At 55.6% G+C, this 22,200-nt stretch overlaps 1 protein-coding gene across 1 annotated transcript in view; it reads right to left on the reverse strand.

Moving 5' to 3' along the window:
• The window catches only part of RXRA (retinoid X receptor alpha), a 66,508-nt gene that overhangs the window by 39,947 nt on the left and 4,361 nt on the right, over window positions 1-22,200 (reverse strand). The window lies entirely within an intron of this gene.

Here is a 22,200-nt window from a genome sequence, read left to right on the forward strand (position 1 = left end):
GTGTATAAGAGAAGGGGGTGTGTGTGTTAAAAATAGACTCCAATTCTCCCGAGAGGAGACATGTAGCCATTCCTGGCACATTTCCTCCTCATCCTGTCACGCTGCTTGCAAAACAATCCCGAGCGAGGAAGGGGCTGGCTTGTGGCCCCCGGGCGGGCTGCAAGGAGGAGCTGCTGGAAGGCAGCAAGGGTGGACGGGCAGCGTGGGCAGGGACCCCACGGCATCGCCATCGCTCACCCCAACACTTGCTGGGACCCCCCGGTACACACCAGCAAACATGGCCCCAGAGAGGCTGTTCACAGGCAGGGGCCGTTCACAGGCAGGTCTGGGAGCCACTGCTTTCAGCTACAGGGCCCAAAGTTAACTAAATTCTGGGAAATAGTGTCTTCAGTCACCTGCATGGGGTCAGCTGTCTCCCCAGGATTTCGGAGCAATTAGTATAGGATTGTTATAACACGCTTGATGAACCCAGAGCAAGCCCAGCTGCGGCAACCTTCCCTGGAGATCACTGATCCCAGAGGGGACGCCTCAGCAGGAGGAAGCGAAGGCCCAGCCAAGCAGTGATGCCTCTCTTGCAGTCGTGCAGCCAGCAGCCCACTGCTGCACCCAGAGTCCCACCATTCCACCCAGAGTCCCATCACAGCACCGAGTCCCACCACTGCACCCCAAATTCCACCATGGCACCCAGCATCCTGCTGCTGCACCCCAAGTCCCACCATTGCACCCAGAGTACCACCACAGCACCCAGAGTCCCATTGCTGCACCCCAAGTCCCACCATTGCACCCCACACGGTCATACCTCCTGCCCTGGCACCTTCCTTCCAGCCTTGATTCAGCCCCATCCCTGCCTCGCGAGGGTGCTGGAGGGGCACAGAGACCCCCGAGGGTTTCCCCCACGCAGAGCCATTGCCATGGCCAGCCATGCTGTCCTGACACCCCAAGCTCCCCATGACACGTGTCCCCCACACACAGCCCGGCTGCCCCCAGCACCCCCCTGATGCACCTTCCCTGCTGCAGGCATAGCAGGGTTACACACACCACAGGAGAGGCTAACTCCCTGCACAGATAATTCCTTAAATTCCCACACAGGATCCAAAAGTGGGATCCCTGGGGTGGGGGGTAGAAGAGGGGAGGAGGTTTGGATGCAAAAATGGGAGTTGGATACAAAAATGAGGATGAGGCTCCTGGGCTGGGACGTTGCCAGCTCCCTCTGCACCGGTGAGGGGACAGGCAGAGGGGACACACGCCCAGACCCTGTGCTCCAGGCATCCCCGGGGGCTGACCTCGCATCGGCTCCCACAGGATGTTGATAGAAAACAACCGGCGGCCACCACTTCACCCGTGGCCCAGTGACGTGCGGGTGGTGCAACAGGAACCCCAGGAAATTCCTCGAGGCTTCAAGGTCTGCTCCTGGGGTTTAGTCTGCTCCTGGGGTTTAGTCTGCCCCTGGGGTTTAGCACAGCAGGACCGTGCTGCCCGGCTCTCTGCTTTTTGGTCTTTACACGGGAGGAAGAGCGGGGCTGGGTGATGGGATGTGCTCCGGCGAGTCGGGATGTGGCTGCGCTGTGCCCCTGCCACCATCCCAGGTCCAGGGGGGGAAAAGCAGGAGCTCATCCTGCAGCAGTTGTGTGTCTGGGCATGGGGTCCCAGCCGGCACCCCCAGAAACACCCGTCAGCCTTGGTGATGCACGGAGACCTTCCAGGGATGCTCTGGATCCCCTGGCCAGGGGAAACAGGCACTTGACCTGCTGGCCAAGGGAAGGCAGCGAAGTACAGTCCTTCCTTTTAAAAGATCCTGAATATTTAAGGCAGGAGAGGTCACAGGCAGGTTACTGGCGACCAGCCCGTGCCTACTCAAGCACATCAGGAAGCAAAGCACTCACAGAGCTGACACCTCTCCCAAAATACCCATCCTCTGGGTACCACAGGAGCTCCCCCTCCCCGGGCACCCCGCGCCCCCGAGCCAGCTCCCCTCACCCGTCCTGTTTACACACTTTGCTGTCCCCGCAGACGCAATCCTCGGCACCCAGTGAGGAACTGGGTGTGTGTGGTAGGGCTGGTCTGGAGAAAATAATTCAGGCAACAGCAACAAAAAGGAAAGAAGGGGAGAGGAGGAGTAACCTTGCACTGAACAGGCCCGTCGGGGAGAAGTGTGTGCAGGCATGGACACATTTGGGTGTGTTTTCACCCCAAACCCTTCGCTCTGAAATCTAAACCAAACACGAACTCCTTGAGAGCATCATGACTCAAAGCCCGGTTCAAAGCAACCCCTTGGACACCGGGATGTTTCCACTCCTCACCCGAACACCTCCTCCTCCACAGCCCAGAACCCCACTGTAAGAGCTGCAGCAGTGGGAAACGTTTACCCCCAACCAACCAGAAAATATGGAAAAAGGTGGGTTGGTTTTTTTTTTCTTAGGAAAATCAAAAGTCCACCTGAAGCAACTCAGTGCAGCTGCTACCAGCCCCCACTTGAGGGGTAACACTCCCAGAGGGAAGATGCATTTGGGGAAAATAATGACTCGAGGTGGAGAGATGGGGATCCGGAGCTGGATGTGAGAATTCTGACCTCCTCACTCATCACAAGCATCCTATAGGACCTTGAAAGCTAAAGGAGCGCTAGAAAAAAAATAATTTAAAAAGGAAAAAAGATTAAATTGAGAAAATATCTTAATAAAAACAAATATTCCCCCAAACTGATGGATCCTGCCTGGACTGCAGCAAACAGGGGAGGTATTTTCCCAAACACATTTTCAGTTCAAGCCGTGTGAGACTATTCATTTTTTCTTGCGTAGTTTTGCCATTTAAAGCTGGTGTGTGTGACTATCTTTTGACCAAAATAAACTCTGTGCCTGTTTCTAAATTAAAGAAAAAAAAAAAAAAAGTTCTCAAAGCATTTCCCCTCTTGCCGCACCCATAAATTGCAGCTATTTTCTCTGTGTGTCCTTTGTTTAAACACAACGACCTCTATATATCTTATAAGATGCCCCATGGCAGTTGGGAGATCGGAAACGAGAGCTCTTCAGCAGCTGAAGAATTTGCAATGAAGCTCCTTTTCTTTCTCTAAACTACGAACCCCGCGAGCCACAGAATTTGGCTGGGAATTTTTCCCAAAGAAGAAGACATTTAGGGAAGGGCCACATGATCCATCTGAAGCGACGGCGTGCGGTGGCTGTGCAGAGCCATGTGCGTGCTTTCAGCTCTCCTCCTCCGCGGCAGAGAAACACTGAAAACCCATCGCAGAGACTAGAGCCAGCGGGTTTTGATCTGGCCTCGAGATAAAGAGCCTGGGTCTTGTTTTTCTGGCAGGGTGTCCCTCGCTGCCCTTTCCCCTTAGCAGGTACCTGGCTTTGCAACATCTCCTTTGGATGCCACCATCTCTGCTTCACAGGTTGGGAAACCGAGGCACGGGACAGCAATGCCCCCGACGAGGCAGCAGCCCCGCTAGCAGACAGACGGCACAAGTAGGGCACAGGCTTACGTGACCCTCACCAAGGTCATGCAGGAAATCGGAGCCAAAGCTGGGAATAGATCCTGGCTATTGCAAGACTCCAGCTAGCATCTTGACTGCTGAATCAACCTGCTCTGTAATTTTATTTTTTTTTTCTTCTCCTCCTGGCTTCGTGATACACAGCACTTCTTCACTATTAATTTCCAATAAGGGAAGAAAACATCTTTATAAAACATTTGTCGCCACTCTCATCCAGCTGCTTTAGACACTCAGACCAGCACCAAACGAAGCTTTGCTGCTGTTTTCCATCCCCTTGGCACTCTTGGGTCCAACAGTAGAAACTTCCAGCTTGGTCCAGCAAACCCCCATGCCGGGATGCAGCCCGGACAGGCAGGTCAGACCCCCTGGGAGCTGCAGCTGCTGAGAGCATCCGACCGTGCCACCAGTCCTCGCAATACTTTCCTGTTGCATTTTATCAACCAGTGCCCGGGACTCTTCAAGTGTTTCTGTTTGGCCGGGGTAGGCCTGCAGCAGCCCCTCAGCTAATAACAGCTTTTGCTGATAGGGCACTATCAAGGAGGGCTGTGATTTTAACGTTTCTAAACCACAAAATGTCCCAGAGCAGAAACAATTACAACAGCGCGGAGGTGTTTTTTTTCCCAGCATAGCTCATTTGTACCAGAATAAACTGTACCAGCATAAGCTTTCACCAGTATAATCTTCATTTATGCTTAAGAGGCTTTGCCAGTAAAAAAACCTACAGTGACCTAGCTCTGCTGGAAAACCTTTTCTCGCACATCCAGGGAGTTTACTCAGCAGCTCGGTGGCTCGGCAGTCTGCTTCTGCGAGAGGGGAAGTTAAAAAAAAACAAAACAACCTATCTCAAGGCACAAACAGACTGCTGGACCCACGCTTTTCTGCCGCCGAGGAGGGCTGCGGACCCAGGACATGAGCCCACGGCCCATCCGAGGGGGCTCAGAGGGGTCTCCAGGGAGCCACCACACCACAAGCACCCCCGCGCCGGGCCCTGACTTTTTTTTTTTTTTTTTTTTCCTCTTCTCAGCACCTCTTCCTCCTTAATCAGAAAGCAGATCAATTCTTGGTATTAAACAGCAGGAAATTCTAAATTTGGGTTGCCACTCCCTTCCTTAAACCAGTCCTCTGCGTTAGGGCTTTGCAGCACCGTGGGGCCACGTCCGGAGGGGATCGGGACCAGCAGCTGAGATCAGGCTTTGGGAAATGTCCTCCTCCTCTCCTCTCAAGTGTCACTTTGGCGTTGACCAGGTTCAAAACTGACATCCAAATGCACGTGAATCTGCACGCAAACGCAGCGCACCGAGCGCGGAGAGCACCGTTCCTTCTTTCAGCGTCTCTGCGGGTGATGAGTTTCCCTAAATAAACTTGGTAGTGAGAATCATTGTCCATTTACTCTCATTCCTCAAAAGTAGTACAGAAATCTCGTCGTGCGCTTTCCGTCCAAGGAACCTCCCCACCTTTCGCCTCCCCCAGCACAGCAAACCGAGGCACCGGTGGCAAACAGCCAGCACCTACCTAAGAAGCGGGATGCTGAGAGCAAGGGGCAGGCAGCAAATCTGGGCAGGACCCTGGGGTCTGACCGTCGTTTTCATGTCAAAATTGGCATGGGAATACAGTGACCACAAGAGGTCAGGTCCTCACTTTTGTCCCTGATCAAAAACTTGAGTGAACAGAGAGTATGTTTACAGCAGATGAATTTAAATAGCCCCTGGCCTACAATCTGGAGTAAGTTTCCTCTCAATTTACACCAGCACAGCTGAGAACTGAAGCGAGGACGCAGCAAGAGCTGCCTCTTTCCCTTCCAATGCTGGCTGCTGCCACGGACCTGACAGTGCCCAACTTGGGCAACCTCAGGGAGACAACCTGCATGGTGCAGCGTGGCTGTTACCCCAGAAAAATCACCCGTGGGTCCAAGAAACAAACCATCATCTTGTGGCCCAGACACATTAACTGCATTTGTAACACTTTGCCCAGCAAGGAGAGGCAACTGGTCTCCTTAAACCACCCGGGCACCAGGCACCTGGCAGAGGCATCCCTGGAAACAGACACCCCGAGATGTCAGAAGATGCAGCTGTAGGTTATTCATACACCCCTTCCCTTCTGAGGATCACTGCCACAGCTACGGCCAAGAGGGTGTAGGAGCCCTGGCCCACACCGCATCAAGTGCGTTGGTCCCGAGTAGCTGTGACTTCACCAAAACGTAACTTTTGCTTTTTCTTTTTACATCGCTGGACTTGAATACAAAGACAAACCCAAGAACATCCCTCTCAGACCCTCCCAAAGCACTTAAAAATCACCACGTGCAGTTTGTCCTCAGGAACCTGCTCCGAGGTTTGGGAGAGTTTCGGCTCTTTCCCAGAGAAGTGCCGGGCAACGCCGCGACGGTTCAAGCCGCTCAGGGACGGTGAGAAACTCCAGTTTCAGCTGCTCTCTGCTCCCGGTGGGTTCCTCCTCCTGCCTGGTTTCACTCTGACCAAACTAAAACCTCAAAGCCACACGGCTACACGGCTTCTCACCCCCAGCTCCCTCCTCCTGCCCGAGACCGCTCGGCACAGCCGCTGCCAAACCCAGCGAGGAGCAGAGGCACGTTTCGGGGCTTCGAGCCCAGTGTCGGGGTCCCCTTCCAGGGGGTTTCCTTGGCTGGAGGAAATCCGGCAGCACCCCTCTGCACGCTGCCAGCCCGGCCCCTTGCAGGCGATCAACAGGCATCAGCTGCTGCCTCCTGTCAGCATTTCACCTCACGGGGTTGATGGGCCATGGCAGGATATCACAGGGCCCACGAGCAGCTTTTCCACTGCACCCTGCACACCAACCTCTGCTTTCCCCAGCCCAACTCCCCGTTACTGCAGCTTAGGGAAACCTCTGTTCTTCTCCCAGAACAAGAAGGAGAAATGCGAAAGCATCCCATCCCCAGGCCATGGGACAGGGTGGATGGGGGCTCTCCAAAGTGGTGCCCAGCCCAAATCTCGTGGCAGTGCTCCGCAGAGCATCCCTACCCCATGGGGCAGACCTGGACACTTCTGTTCCTGCAGCCCCAACACCCATTCTTCCTCTCCTATTTTATTTTCTCCTCTGGATGCAACTTTTTAAGTAATATTAGACCTCCCCAGCGCTAAGAAGAAGGACTCTGTGGTCTGTGCTGTGGACTTGGGCTGGCAAGTGCTGCGTGGCATTTGGGGGTCTCTCCCCATGGGTCACCACAGGCTCAGCAACGCTCCCATTTTTTGGCAGCCTGGCTTAAAGCACCACGGGGTCCCCTCTGAGAGACACTCACCCCTGACCCACCCCATCACCTGGATGCCCAGAGGTCTGGTGTTGTCCCACCGCAGGACCCACACCAAAAAATGGGATGCTTCTGCCTGATGCTACAGAGCTAGCATGGACAGGGGGGAGCAGCCCCACTACACACATGTGTGCGCAAGACAGGCACAGACCCCACACTGGGGCTGATCAAACATGTTCAGCTCCGGCAATGGGGCTCAATTTGTCTTTTTTTCTGCCTTCAGGAGCTCTGTAAAAACACAGCCCGCTCCCGGAGCCGCTGGCAGAGCCGGAAGCCTGCAGGGGCTATTCCCATCTCTGAGGGGGAAGGACTCAAAGAGGAATTTTCCAGAAGCTGCTCTCCCCGTTGAGCCACCGTGTCACCGGAGGAAACGCTTGCGAACGCCTCTTCCTCCGGCACGCCAGCGCTCCCAGCTTCCTGCCCCAGGCAGACCCCATCACTAACCACACCCCATACCCATGGAGGATCCCCCCCCAGCAACCACAGAGGACCCCCACACACACGCCCCATGATTTTTGGGTTTGCATCTCCACGGGGCAGGCTCCGAGCCCCCCTCGGCAGGAGCCGGGGCGGCGGGTGGAGAAGGCAGAAGCAGGAAGCGTGAGCAAGAGGGAGAGCGTGACATATGGAAAGTGTGAGGAGCCCCTTGGAGAGGAGGGAAAGGCAAAAGCAAAGGCAAACCCAGGGGGAGGGGAACGGGCAGCCGGGCTCGGCTCTCCCCCAGCCTGGCAGCAGTGGGTGGAGGGGGAGGGTGCACCCAGGCAAACAAGGATTCTGCTGATAAAGCAAATGTGACTCAATCACACGCTTGTGCAAAGATGTCACAACAGTCCTGAGAAATTACAGGCTCCTATTTCATCCCTCAAGGGCCAGCGCTGTCCTTGCTCTTACAATGCGCTCTGTTCTGCTGTCAGCGGCTCAGCGAGTGCCCCTAATTTACTGGCTGGGAACCCGCTGCAGGAACAGGCAATAATAGGTGCAGTGTAGTGCCGCTGCCAGGGCTCCTGGGCTGGCAGCGGGGCCGGGGAGACGTCTGCTGAAGGACTCAACGCCGCGGCTCTTTTGAGCTCGTGCCATTGCCGCCAGGAGCAGCCCGCGGCGGGGGCTCGCTGTCCCCTCCGAGCCCCGCGCTTTCGGGGAGCGGGCGCTGCCTGGCACACACCCGGGGGATGCCCCCAGCTCTCGCGTGAGCCCCCCCAGGTAAGCCTTGCTTGGGGTTGCACCTCTCCATCCTCTGAGGTGCCCCCATGCACCCCCACAAGGATGGTTTGGGGGAGCCAGACCTCACTGCCAAAGCACAAGGGCTGAGCCCCCATCACTGCAATTGTCCCCTGCCACTAACCGTCCCCAAACGCACACCAGGAGCAAACCAGGCCACAGCGAGGGGGGACTTGTCCCCGCTGGCACCCTTCCAGCCTCCAGAGAGCATCGGTGGAGCCAAAGCAGCAGCAAAAGATGCCAACAGAGGGGAAGACGTTTCCTCTGCTCTGCAGAGACGGAGGGCTGCACCCAGGACCCCCCTCAGCCCTCCCCGACGGGCACCACCAGCGCAGGCACATGGTGCTGGTGGCACCCGGGTGCTTCCCTGTGTCTGTCCGTCCCGTCCTGGGAACCGGGGAGCTCTGCTGGGAGCTCCTCATCCTCCCTGACACCACTGACCTTCGCAGCCTCCCCAACTCCTTCCCAATCTCCAAAAAGAGCACGGTGAGAGCAAAAGCGCAGTGGTCCCGCAGGTTGCTGAAGCTCATTATGGCCTTTTAATTACATTCAATTGCAGTTTTATGGGCTTACGGGCAAATTGGAAGTGATCTAATTGCCCTTGAGGGGGTGCTATGCTCTGAGCTATGAAAAACCAAGCAGGATCCCTGGAGACACAAGGGGAGCTCAAAAGCATTAGGCTCGCTCTAGCAGAAAGAGGAGAAGTTTTGTCTCACATCGAAGCTCCCCCAGGACCTCGTGGTAATGAGCCACACACGAGGGCACGTGCTGGGCCCAATGGTGAACCCGGACCACACGCTGCCCCTCAGCACCGGGGTCCTGTCCCCAGGCTGGGCTCCAGGCAGGGGGATGGACATGGAAAGGAGATGGGTCTCAGACCTGGAGCTAAGCAGGCTCCTCTCCTCGGGAAGCCTAAAATACTCCTCTCCAAATCAGGCAGGGAAAGAAGCAGCCAAAAGAGCCATCCCGTGGGGCTCGAAGCCCAGGGGATTCAGAAATAAACGTCCCCGCTGCTTCCCGCGGCATTAACCCTTCAGACGTGCTGCTGCCCTGCCCTGCCCGCAGCTGGGGACGAGACCCAGCAGCTCTTCGTATTCTCTCTCCAGGAGATCTGGGATGAGCCAAATCCTAAAGACTAGGAGCAGGAGCAGCCCAGCGGCTCTCCCTGCCTCCAGCTTTGAGATCTGCGGGCTAAAATATGTGCTTCCCCCTCACCGATGGGTCCTAGAGACACAGAGCCCAGGGACACCAGTAGAAGTGCTCCATCCACCCCGGTTTTGCAAATTATGGGGATCGACTGGAGGCACTGGCAGGAGTGACAGCACCTCTACACTTCCCAGTTGCTCTTCTGCTCCCGTCTGTGGTCATCGTGGAGAGCAACCACCACCCCACGTCGCTTTAAAAGGTCCTACGCTACGTGTGCAGGATCCATCCGATGGGACAAGCTCCATCCTTGGGGTCTGAGACAGCAGCAGGAGGTGAGAGGGGGAGGACACAGCCGCGTATTGCAAGATCCTCTTCTGCATCTGGCTTCCAACGGCCTACAAACCACCGGCCAGACGGATTATATTACGGTGCTGTGCGCGCGCATTAATCCAGATTTGAGATAATTACAGTCATTCACTTGGCATAATGGGCTTTAATTGATCCAACGTGGCTGGCGCTGGTGCTCGCCACCGGCGTGCAGCTGGCATCCCAACACCCCGAAGCTGCGCTGCCACCAGTCAGCCACACCATGACCAGCAAAAGGCAACACCGCTAACTGGTTTTCCAGAAAACCAGTTTTAGGAGTTTTCCTTAGGGGATGCTGGACCACAGCGGGTGACTGATAGGCCACGTGGGTCTTCCCATCTCCCAGGTGAGACCCAGCAGGCCTGGCATGAGGTGTCATCTGGTCAGGAGACATCTCATGAGCATCCAAGTGGGATGAGCCATTCCCCCCAAGAGCTTCACTGCTGGCAGCTGTGCAAGGGCAGCCCATGGGAACACCATTTTCTAAGTCTCCTTGGGGAAATGCCCACACCCCAGCCCGTGCTTGGTGGTAGGTTGGTCAACAGATCCCTGGAGGTCCCTTTCCACCAGCATTTTTGTGCTTTAATTCTCACAGAGCACACAGAGCTGGAAATGCAGATGGGCAAAGGATCCTGGAGTCATCACAAAACAGCCATCCCTTCCCAGCTCAGCTCCTTCTCCACATCTCCACCGATGACCAGAGCACGCTCTGGAGTGAGCCAGTTGCCTCAAGGACAAACCACCCACTTTTTGCACCACAGCTGGAGGTCCAGGAGAAGGAGCCTGAGAACTAGGTGCCTACCCAGGAAGGGGCCTGACAAGACAGGGAAGGGAGCTGCCAGAGCCAGGTCACCGTCAATAAAAGCAAGTTCACTTTCAAAACTAGACAGCATGCACCATTTTTCAAGAGAAAGAAGCTGCCACTGGTCTTACATGACTCGCCTGGGTTCACTAACACACACTGGGTAGGAGGGAAGGTTTAAGCCCCCTCGACAGGAGCTGCGTGGCCGGGAAGATGGGCTGGCAAGGTTGGTGGGTTGCTCCCCCTTCCCAGGCCAAGAAAAGGCTTGTGAAAGCCTTTCCCCCTTCCCCGGGCAGGCTGCAGCACAGGATGGTCTGGCTGCAAGCTGCCTTTGGGTTTGAGTTCCTGGTTCAAGTCCAAAGCTAATTAGGCTGCGCCAAGTCCAATCAGATAGCCTCGGCTAATTGAGCTCGGCACAGATGGGTCAATGTCCAGCGGGTCTCCGCATTCCAGGCGTTTTGTCAGCCCACAGATAACTGCCAGGGCCTGGGAAGGGGAAAGACCCTTACAAAAATGTTCACTTCACGGACAGCCAGAGCCTTTCCCTGCCAAAGCTGCATACAGCGCCAGGTTAACCCCTCGGGTGCCGCCAGCATCACCTTCGTGCCTGAGGAACCCCAAGCGATGAAGATGCCCCAACAGCAATGCTGGGGCAGGGGTGGAGGATGAAATAGGGTGGCTTGCCCACCAAGCTCTGGTGTGCACCTCTCACGGTGTCACCCCAAGGACAGGTGAGCCACACCACATGCCATACAGCAAACCAGCTGAATTCCCAGCCACACGGCTACTGAAGAAAACAGCGAGACTGACGTGGTGTGCTGTGTGCTCCACATCCCCGCAGAGCTACCAACACCTCCTCCAAAGCTGGCTTAGATGTGCCTGCACCAGACTGCAGCTTCCAGTCACCAAAGCAGGGTTTGTCCAAGCTACCACCACGGCTCCGTGAGCCAGCACGGCTCTGGCCCAAGGTCAACAGCAGCTCCAGACATGCCTGGGCATCGTGACCTGGCTGTAGACAGATGAGGAGCACAGGGGAAAACTACAGGGCAGCCAAGAACTGGTCTCAGGGAGAGCAGTGAGGAAGATGTAGGGAGTGCCAGGGCAAGAAACGAGCTGGACAGGAGCACTTTGGCCCCACGAGCAGGTCGGAGCCGTGGAAAAGCCCCGCACAGACCCACGGCCAGAGGCACCGTTGAACCCAGCAGTTGCGGCTGCTCCCAAGGCTGCAGGGACATTTACTCCCAGCTGCCGAGTATCCGTCATGCCTTGCCAGGGCAGACACAAGTGACTGCACCCAGAGGCAGCCAGCTGGGCAGAAGAGTGAAGAGGAGGAGAGGGGCTTTGAGGAAGGCTCCAGCGAGCCCTTCCTCAGGCAGGTATCAGCCACCCTGGCAGCGCTCTGCCAGCTCCTGCCTTCTACGGCAGATTACAGCGAGGAAAATGACAACGTCCACCTTCCTAAACCCCACGTATTTCCTTTTCTCCTCTAACCCTGCCTTTGCTTTCAGGCCTGAGCATCATCCACCTGGGCAGGAGAGCAGCCTCGATCCCTGCGGCAGCAGCGGGAACGCCGAGTGCAATCCCGCCGTCCGCTCCCTCCACCTCCGGCTGCCGGGAAAGGCTGTTCCTCTTCAGCTGACAAATAGATGAGATGTTTCATTAATAAACCTCAGCTTCTCCTAACACTTCTGATTACGATCTCTCTGTTTGGATCTGTGCTCATATTACATGTTCGTCTCAATTATATATTCCCTTCTCTTTAAATCCCCACTTATCTCCTTTACCACGTTTTTTTTTTTTTTTTTTTCCCTGCCTCCCTGGCTAACTTTCCCTGCTCCAACAGCAGCTAGAAAATAAACAGCGATTTAAACTGCAGCATAGTGTAGCCTCCGAGCAAATCTCCTTGGCAAACCCATCCAAGGGGGCCAACATGGGTCATGCCAAGCCCTGTCGCGTTTGCAACACTCTTTTATTTACTTCTTGCCCAGCCTGGGCCAAATCCTTACTCAGGCTTCACTGGGGACATCTGCCCCACGAGGTCTTTGGTCCAGCCCAAGCAGAGCATCAGCACTGGGTTGTGAAACACCATCCGGAGCGGCAGCGGAGGGAGAGCCCAGGCTGGCTCCCCTCCCCACTGCCCCACATCCCTCTGGCAATTAAGGCAATGGCTTGCATGGAAACCTAATTATATTAGGGAAGTATTTAGTAATTTTTAACTGTTCTGCCGGTGGCTCAGCTCCCTCCCCCTCCTGCATACCAGCAGTACTGGGCAGAAGTTGCAGCGTTGGATTCCCCTCCTCTTCCACTGCTGCTTTTAAGAGCGAGAGCAAGGACGAGGAGGAAGATGGTGTGATGGGCAGGCAGCAGTCTGGGACACAGGTGGTGGCCCCGGTGGCCCTGGGGAGTTTGCTGCAGCAGTTTGTAAGGTTTGCACAGGATGGCTGTGCCTCACCAGTGTGATTGCCCAGCCCTGGCATGCGGTGGCCTTTCGATGCCACCGTGAGAAAGATGCTCCGTGGTCCTTCGCTATGGCGCTTGGCACCCAGGCGGGTGGTCAGCCCCTGGCGTGATGTCCGTCTCGACTGCAAATCCCACACCCCAGTCACTGTAAGGTTTCGGCTTGTGCTGGATCTCCCCCATGTCTCCATCCTCCCCCGGTAACTGCTCTGCAAAAACCTCAGGTGTGTGAGAGTGGCACCACCACGCAGAGACCAGGAGCTCCCACCCTGCGCCCAAGGCCCCTTGGAAAAAATAACACGCCCAGGAGCATCTAGGTCCTGTTTGCACAAGGACTGCGGGCAGCAGAGCAGGGGCCAACCACGGAGAGCACCGCACCACGGAGAGCTTTACACCATGGACAGCTTTGTACCACGGATTGTGTTGCACCGCGACGGAGAGGGCTGCAGGAGCCCCTCGCGCCTGCCCCCCTCCGCGGGCACACGCAGCCCCAGCTATCCCAGGGGCTGGTGGGCACACGAGGCTCCCCCAGCCTGGCCCTGACCCCCCGATTCCCACGCCGGGGGCCAGCCCGGCCGCCGGCTGTGCCTTTAAGAGGCGAGGAGGGGAGCGCGATGGCCGGCATTTTCCGAAGGACCATTAATTTGCCAGCGTCACATGCTTCGCAGCTGCAGCCTGGCAGTGATTTATACGCCTCTGAAGTTCATCAGAGGGAAAAGTACTTTCCAGGCACAGCATATTCCCCTTCCCTTCTCTCTTCCTCACCGGTTCGAGCTGCCCACGTCCAGAGCCCAGCCAAAAAGCCAAGGCCCCATCCATCACGCCCGCGTGTCACCCCCTGCTCTCGCCACCCAGCCCAGGCACTCCCCTTCTCCCCGGCATCTGTGAGCAAAAGAAAACTTCCTCTGGCTTCCTCGCCTCCACGACCCACTGATGAGAAAGTCATTAATTAATAAGGGGCAGCACTGATCCTGCTCCTCAGCCAACCGGGGGACCGGCGAGCCCCTTCCTCCCCATCCCTGGGCCCTGTAGCCAAAATAAACGGCAGGCAGAAGGCGGGCGTCCCCTCCTCCTGCCGCCACCCCCCTGCACGCCGTCCTCCGGGGAGGTTCAAAAGTTCAAGATTTTCACATTTCCCTAACGTTATTTCAGGAAATTGCTGGAGAAAGGAAAGACGGCACTGCCGAAAAAGCAATCCGCGTGTGGATATAATAATACACATAATCCAGAGGCAGGACTCAAGTGTGTGCCAGGCTGGTTCAGCAGGAGCTCCATCCCCACCCCGCGTGCCACCTGCCTTTTAGTTTTTGGCTCCAGAGCTTTCCTGCACACCGCTGACTTCCGCAGAGTTATTCCTAAAGCAACATCGAGAGCAAAGCTCAGGCCCACCCACCACCACTCCAAAGCAAAGCCCCAGAAGCACCAGACTCCGGGAGATGCTGCCACAGGGACCACGGGTCAGGCCCGGGCGTCGCAGCACTCAGAGCACCAGCGCTCACCGAATCGACGCAGCTGGTTTGGTGGCGATGCTGCCAACGGGGCTCAAAGCATCACCGAGAGCATCGCCTGGGCACAAACATGCCAGCCTGGCAATGCCGTGCCCGGGTCCCAGGGCCCAGGGCCCCAAGGACTTACAGCTTGGCCCCAGATGGGCGCAGAGCTCCCTGCCAACACTGGCACCAGCTTCTGAAGTGCTTTTAGGTTCCTTTCTTCCTTCCTCTCAAAAGCCTTCAAATTTTGCATTTGCACAAACCTCAGAAGTTGCTCAAAAGCGACCGAGTCGCACCTGGGTTTTCATCAAAACCACGTTAAACTACAGCCTTTGCTGAAGGTTCATGGGAACGGTTCATAAAACTACTGAAACTCTTGGCAAACTTGAATTTGGGGTTATAATGAAATATGAAACTCAACTACTTTCATGTGGTTTGGGGTTTTTGTTGCAAAACATTTGGTGCAGCAGCTTTGGGTGAGAGCACAACAATCTACTACACGACAGTGTGTCTACAGGAGTGAGGAATTCAGATACACCCCAGCGGCGCTCGGCTGGCAAATGATTAACTCCTATTTGAAGCCATCCCATTAGCGTGGGGACTGGATCTGTGCCACCGCATGCTCAGGGACATGGGGCAGAGCTCTGGGTGCTGGCAAGGACCCAAGGCAGGAAGATCACCTTGCACTGGTGCGGCCCCAGGCAGTGGTGGAGCCGCGGTCACGGCAAGAGCCCGGCTCTGCCGGAATCTGCCGCACAGACGTGCCGTAGCACGCCGAGACGTGCCCCAGGCACAGCTACCTGTGGGAGCAGGGGGATCACCCCTCATCACGCTCCTGAGGTCCATCTCACTCAAACAGGGCACCGCACACCTTTCTGCTGTGAAGGGCAACCTCAGCCAACGGCAAAAGAGGGGCTGGGAAACCTTCACACTCAAGTATTTCTTCATTCCTTCCAAGAACGCAGGGTGGAGGGTTGGGGTTGGTTTGCTGTGGGTGTTTTTAAAGTTTGCTGAGCTCTTGGGGCGTTTGGAGTTGGAGCTTCTGTGTTGGGTCCATTCTGGATTGTGCTCTGGATTCTCCATCCTGCAGCATCGTGAAGAGCTGGCCTGGAGCGTGGTGAGACCCTACCGACACCGTCAACTGAAAGTCAGCTAAGGGAGGAGGGGGAAAAATGAGCTTGCCCACACTGGCTCAACTATTTCCAGTTCAAAAGTGGTGATGAAGGCAACCCCTTGAAAATTATCAGCATAAAGCATCCCACATTATCGATTTCCTCAAAGGAACACGATTCTCCCTGACAGGCTCTTCCCAGGTATCCATCACCCTCAGCCAGCATTAATCCCTGGCACTTGCTCTCCAAAAGCTCCCTCTCCTCCAGGTCTGGAGGGTTACTTGCCATGACAGAAAGTGGCTGATGCATCTAAAGAGGTTTCTGACGACGAGGTTGGCACCTGAAGCCTCCATAGGTGCAAAGATGGCACACTGGCCAAGACTAATGGTGGTGAAAAAACTGCCTGCATCTCTGGTCCTACTGAGATGCAGCGTGAACGGTTCCTCCTGCTCTCCCATGACCTGCTGGCATCATCCAGACCACTGCAGGCGAAGAAGAACCACGATGGGTTGGTATCTGCATTTTCACACCCCCCCTTCAGGTTCTGCATGGTGTCCATGGCTGGGAGGGAACTGGGACGGCGCCAGGCTGGTGACAGTGATGAAAATCCCTGAGACATCCCAGGTGGGTTTATGGTTGCACAGAAACCAGGTGACACTGGGGCCAAGAAACAGCACTGGGACGTGGGGTCAATTTCTGAACACAGCCCAGGCTAAGGAGGGAACAAACTCATTCATCTCTCAACAATAAATAATAATAACAATGTCATTTTTGCAGTGCAGTTCTTTCAATATGGGCTGATTAATGTATTTGTAACGAGCGATGGTAAAGATTTTCAAGCCATCTAATTAGAAGGCCGTTTCCTTTCCAGACATGCCCAAGTCCCTTTGGAAAAGGAAACATGGCCTCCAACGCTACCTCGGTGCTGTGGAAATGCTACCGTGTGTCCTGAAGATTAATCAGACACTTGACATCCCCAGGGCACCATTTGCAATCCCTGATCTCCGGTACCCCAGAGCTGCGTCCTCGGCACCTCACGCTGAACCAGCATCCAGCGACAGCTCCCATCGTGCACGCTCTGCTCCCAAAGGCACCAAAAATCCCAGGGAGGTGCTGGTGTGCGGAGCTCTCCCGGCTTCCCGTGGCAGAGATGGTGCCAGGGGAGAGTCAAACACGATGGGGAGGTGACAGGGACCCTGCCCCCTTGCACACGCCTGTGCAAGGGATGCACATGTGGGGCAGCTCATCCTATACATCACCGCTCCCACCACCCGTGTTGATGTACTTTTCCGTTCGTGTCTGGCATTCCCAGAAAACACTAACTTCATTATTGATTTGTGCTCATTTGTCATTTTTATAACCTGGCCAGCACTTCTACTGAAGGCCGTGACTAATCCCACTTCCCCAGGCTGGAAGGGGCGAGAGCCTTTAACTCTTTCAGGACGGGCTCTGCCGACTGGCTCCCCACTCACAGGGCACCGACGATCCCTGGGTGTTCAACAGCGGAGCAGGAAGGATGGAGCTGAGGAGCAGGCAGGATGGAGCTGAGGAACAGGCGGGACAGAGCTGAGGAGCAGGCGGGACAGAGCTGAGAAACAGGCGGGACGGAGCTGAGGAGCAGAAGCAGCTCAGTGCAGGTCGATCGGGGCTCTGTGGGGTTTTGTAGCACCCTCTCATTCCTTTCTCAATGCAAAATGGCTGGAGCAGAAAGGCAGATGGTCTGGTAGCTGAGACGGGGCTGAGTGATGCTCGCTGCTGGCAGTAGAGAACTCCAGGGAAAAATGAACTTTCCACCCATTACTCTTATGCCACAACAAACCGTCGCCTGCCCTGTTTTGGAGGTGACCCACAGGGTAGGCAAATGAAGCCAGCCATGCACCCATCCACCACCCGGGGGGTCACACAGACCCTCCCGGCCCAACCGTCCCTCCTGGCCAGCACGCTCTGCCCTTCCTCAGGGCCAGCAAAGCCCCAGACAAACCAGTGCCAAGGAGAGGAAACACCCAATGGCTGCATCTCCAAGCAAGCCCCTGGGCCCTGACTCCAGAGCAGGCAGCAAAGGCAGCTCAAGCCATGCCTGCAACTGCTGCCCGTGCAGCCCCAGCCATGCTCGCGGAGAGGTGATCCTCAGCAGGGCAGGAGTGGCACCTCCTGCTCACATACCATGGGTTCCCCTCCGAGCTTTGAGCTGCTCATGCATCCTCAAGTGCCTTCTCATCAAAATTAAAACCAGCAGCAGGGCTTAGGCCTGGCCTTGGCACACTCCGCTCCTTGGGGTCCAGCAAAGAGAGGGAGAAATAACTCCTAAGTGACCCTTGCAAATATCTACATACAAACTAAACTTCAAATATTTCGGGCAGGTTGGAATAAAGCCTGTCCATAGTAATAGGGAGGATGTAGCACGATGTCAGGGGGCACTTGCCCTCCCCAGCTGAGCAACCAGCAACCCCCAATGCACCAGGGGAAACCCCCCAACGTGCTGGGGAGGCTGATGGGACCAGGTCTCCTTCCCTCCTTCCATGCACTTCCCAGAAAAGAGTCAGGATTGAACTCCCAGAGGAGAAGGTCCATTGAGTTAAATACAGCAGATGCTGCTTCCGAGGGGTGGGGTACAGGGAGCACCAAACACGACATCTGCAATTACGGAAAGCCAGATAATGAAAATCAAATCTCATGCTTCAGGGCATGGGCTGATGAGTACAAGGGTCAGGAAGGAATTTCTCTCCCCTTACACAGCAGTGCACAATTGGGTCAGCGCATCACCGGGTGGCACAAGTCCTTGATTGGTTTTCCCTTTCCTTTTCGAAGCTCTGCGATCTCGCCGTTGTCAGAAAACCTCTGTCTGAGTGAGTAATGGCTTAACCTGGTGTGGCAGAGTCCTATCACCCACCTTGCTAAAGATCAGCATCCCTAGTCCCAGATGAAAGATCGCATGAGGACCTCACTCAAAGCCGGGCCTTTCGCCTTACTGCTCTGACACCGGTCTGCAGCGCTGCCTACCCGCCTCAGCCTTAATCACTTCTACTACAACCATCTAAAATATAATAAAAACTCCTCTGAGTAAGGACCCTTTCTTCCCCCGTGTTTGTAAAGTGCTGTGTACACCTCTGGCACCATTTAAATAACAAGCAGTAGTAATAAAACGTGCAGTGTTGGCTTAGAAAATAACTGCACTGGAAAAGGGGCCGAACGGAGAGTAGTGACCAAAGAGGGCCGATGGTTTTGTTAACAGAGGTCGGGAAGTGTCTGTGGTAACAGCGGTTGCTCTCACTTTACACCGCGTCCAGCATCCTCTCTCTTCCTTAAGCAACTTCTCTCTGCTAAAACTTGCTTAGCTGGGAGGAGGCTCTAACCACAGGGAAGAGGCTTGAGTTTCAACTTAAAACAAAGCCAGCAAACAAATGCAAAGACGGTCCGTAACATGTGTCTATCTGCACTCGACCCTTGCTAAACCGGGCTTTGCCAAACCGCACGCTTCACAATCCAGACCAACAGTTATTGGCCTTGTCCTGCTGCCAAGCAGCTATTTAGCAGTGATTCTCTGTCACCAAGGGTGGCATTTTTAAATGTGCTCTGTATCACTCTTGTTCTACACCCGCCACAGCCAGGAGCTTTCCATCAAACCGACGAGACCAGGCTTTGCAAATCCTATCAAATAGGGTTGGTTGGGTTTTTTTATCAGACAAGACCTATGATTAGTGCAATCTGAAGTATTAGATTAATTAACGCTGACCACTGTCTGATGACGCGAATGCAGCCAACTCTATTCACTGTGGCCGTCCACCCAGCACTGAACTGGGGGGGCTTATAGCTCCATAGGGCAGCCAGGCAGGCTGGGGCACGGCATCCCTGCCCTCCTGCACCCAGGAACCCACGGGTGAGCCTGAGCACCCCGGCCAGCATCACCCGCCTGCCCCTGCCACCTCGCTGTCGAGCTAATTTTGGAGTTTAGCGCAAGACGAGTTGTCCCAGAAGGATGTAAATCAGCTGGAGACAGCCAGCAGGTGGGTATCGAGCTCCAAAACCTACCGGTACCCAGCAAACCTCGCAGCCGTGCACCGCACCAGCACATCCACGGGGCAGTGAGTCACGTCCGCACGGCCTCTGGGATCCAGCCCCGAGTTGTCAGGGGAAAGGTGGAATCAGAGGTATGAAAAACGTATTGAATGGGAATTGGCATGCCCAGACTTGGTCCCAACAATCCAGAAGCTGAGCCAAGAAAAGAAAGCAAGCGCAGAGGGTTGGGATGGGGCAACGGGAGTTTCAGCATTGCAAACACGTTGCAGACAAGCGGGAGAATAATCTTCAGGGGAATGTTTGAAGGAGCCTGTGGTGGCTTGCTTGGGAAAAGAAAAAAAAAAAAAAAAGCGCAACAGAAACAAAAGAAAGAAAAGAAGAAGGAAAAAGCAGTTCTGGAAGCGGCTGGGTACTGCGGACGGGCACTGAGTGGGCTGCGTGTGGCTGCATCTCTCAGCAGCACGAAGAGGGCTTCCTCCCCGCGGTGCGCTGGTGGGGCTGGACGCGGTAGCCAAGACGTGGAACACAAAACCAAAGGAAGGGGTGGCCAAGGCCAGGAGCCGAGTGGTGGCCGTCGGGCGTGGGGAAGCACATGTCCCTGGGGATCGGCGCGGAGGGACAGTGATGGGGAGAGGAGGGGGCTGTGCTGGGGCACCTGGGCTGCACTTTGAGCTGGTGCCTGTCCTTAGTGTCATTTTGTACCCACAGGTCTGGTAGTTCAGTTGTCGGCGTGCCTCAGTTTCCCCTGGAGGGGATGGAGAGGTGAAGCATCGCCTGCCCGCATCCACCTCCCCGTCCCTTGACATGGCAAAGCTGCAAGTACGCCCGAACCCACCAAAACCAAAGCCTCCAGCAAACACCCCTCTTGCACTGCGGATGCCACCACGTCCCAGAGCTCGCGCAAGAGCAGAGAGGAGGAAACAGCCCCTTCCCCTCTGGCCCCGTCCAGGAGGATCCCAGGCTGTTGGAGCAGCTCAGAACAACATCAACCGTGCTGGGAACAAAGCAGCAGTTGTATCCTGGTCACTGGGAGAGCTGGGAGGGGAGTTTCTTTTTTTTTTTTTTTTTTTTTTTTTGTGGGTTTGCTTTTTCCCTTGTTAACCAAAAATGTCAACGAAACCAAGACTGTTCCCAGAAAAAGGACTTAAACAGATGAATTAATGTCATGTTTGGGGGGAAACAACAATGGAAATTCTCAAAAGATTCCATGTTGACAGGTTTTTTTTAAAAAAAAAACAAATTTTGTATTGAAATAAATTCTTGTTTCTGCTCCTTTTCAGTGACATGAAACTCTCTGCAAAGCCTGAAATCAAACCAAACTGTTCCAAGTGGTCCTTTCTGGGTCTCTGGTCCGTGTGGGAGCACAACGCTCCGGGCTCACGGACGTTTTCAAAGCCCTAAGGATCTCCAAGGAGAAAGCAATTTCCCCACCCTGCCTTGGTCCTCTTTATCCTCTGCTTTCCTCTTTCCGCACTGAGAAAAAGGCAAGTTAGGAGCAAGGATGGTGACTGAGCGCCCGGCCTGTCCAGAGGCACCACTCTGCGCCCTCCACCGACCCGAGCCGCCGGTGGTTCACCCGCAGCGCTCGCTCACACGCAGGCAGGGCACAGGCAAGGACTGTGGTTCCTGTTATCAAACCCCTACGCAACCTTACCATGTCAAGGAAGAGCGTGAGAGAACTTTCATTCAACCCATCAAATACCCTCCCCAAACACCCTCGGACCTGGGTTCCCCAGGGCTCTGGACTGGCCCCCGTAGGGAGGGGTTGGTTCACCATCCACACCCTGGGTAGGGAAGAGGTGACACATCCCCATGTCCCCAAAGGCCACCTCAGGGGCAGGACCTGGCTCTAGGGCCCCGAGTCCAAGTGAGCAGCTTCACCCAAAACACACTCTGACTCAACACAGGCTTGGGGACACCAGAAGGTGACGGTGAGCTCCAGGAGATTAAGACAATTCCCCCAAAGAGAAGAAAGAACCCCAGGCTGAGTGGTGGGTCAGGGCTGCACCACTGCAAAGAGGTGCCTGGGGCCAGTCTGGGAGGACTGGGAACTGACATGGCAGAAATGGTGTTTTCCTTTACCCCCCACCACCTCTCCTCCTCCATCCCCCCCCAGCAACCACAGAGGACCCCCACACACACGCCCCATGATTTTTGGGTTTGCATCTCCACGGGGCAGGCTCCGAGCCCCCCTCGGCAGGAGCCGGGGCGGCGGGTGGAGAAGGCAGAAGCAGGAAGCGTGAGCAAGAGGGAGAGCGTGACATATGGAAAGTGTGAGGAGCCCCTTGGAGAGGAGGGAAAGGCAAAAGCAAAGGCAAACCCAGGGGGAGGGGAACGGGCAGCCGGGCTCGGCTCTCCCCCAGCCTGGCAGCAGTGGGTGGAGGGGGAGGGTGCACCCAGGCAAACAAGGATTCTGCTGATAAAGCAAATGTGACTCAATCACACGCTTGTGCAAAGATGTCACAACAGTCCTGAGAAATTACAGGCTCCTATTTCATCCCTCAAGGGCCAGCGCTGTCCTTGCTCTTACAATGCGCTCTGTTCTGCTGTCAGCGGCTCAGCGAGTGCCCCTAATTTACTGGCTGGGAACCCGCTGCAGGAACAGGCAATAATAGGTGCAGTGTAGTGCCGCTGCCAGGGCTCCTGGGCTGGCAGCGGGGCCGGGGAGACGTCTGCTGAAGGACTCAACGCCGCGGCTCTTTTGAGCTCGTGCCATTGCCGCCAGGAGCAGCCCGCGGCGGGGGCTCGCTGTCCCCTCCGAGCCCCGCGCTTTCGGGGAGCGGGCGCTGCCTGGCACACACCCGGGGGATGCCCCCAGCTCT

Source organism: Athene cunicularia, assembly GCF_003259725.1.
Source record: "Athene cunicularia isolate RWA chromosome 17 unlocalized genomic scaffold, athCun1 chr17_part1, whole genome shotgun sequence".
NCBI classification, from domain to species: domain Eukaryota; kingdom Metazoa; phylum Chordata; class Aves; order Strigiformes; family Strigidae; genus Athene; species Athene cunicularia.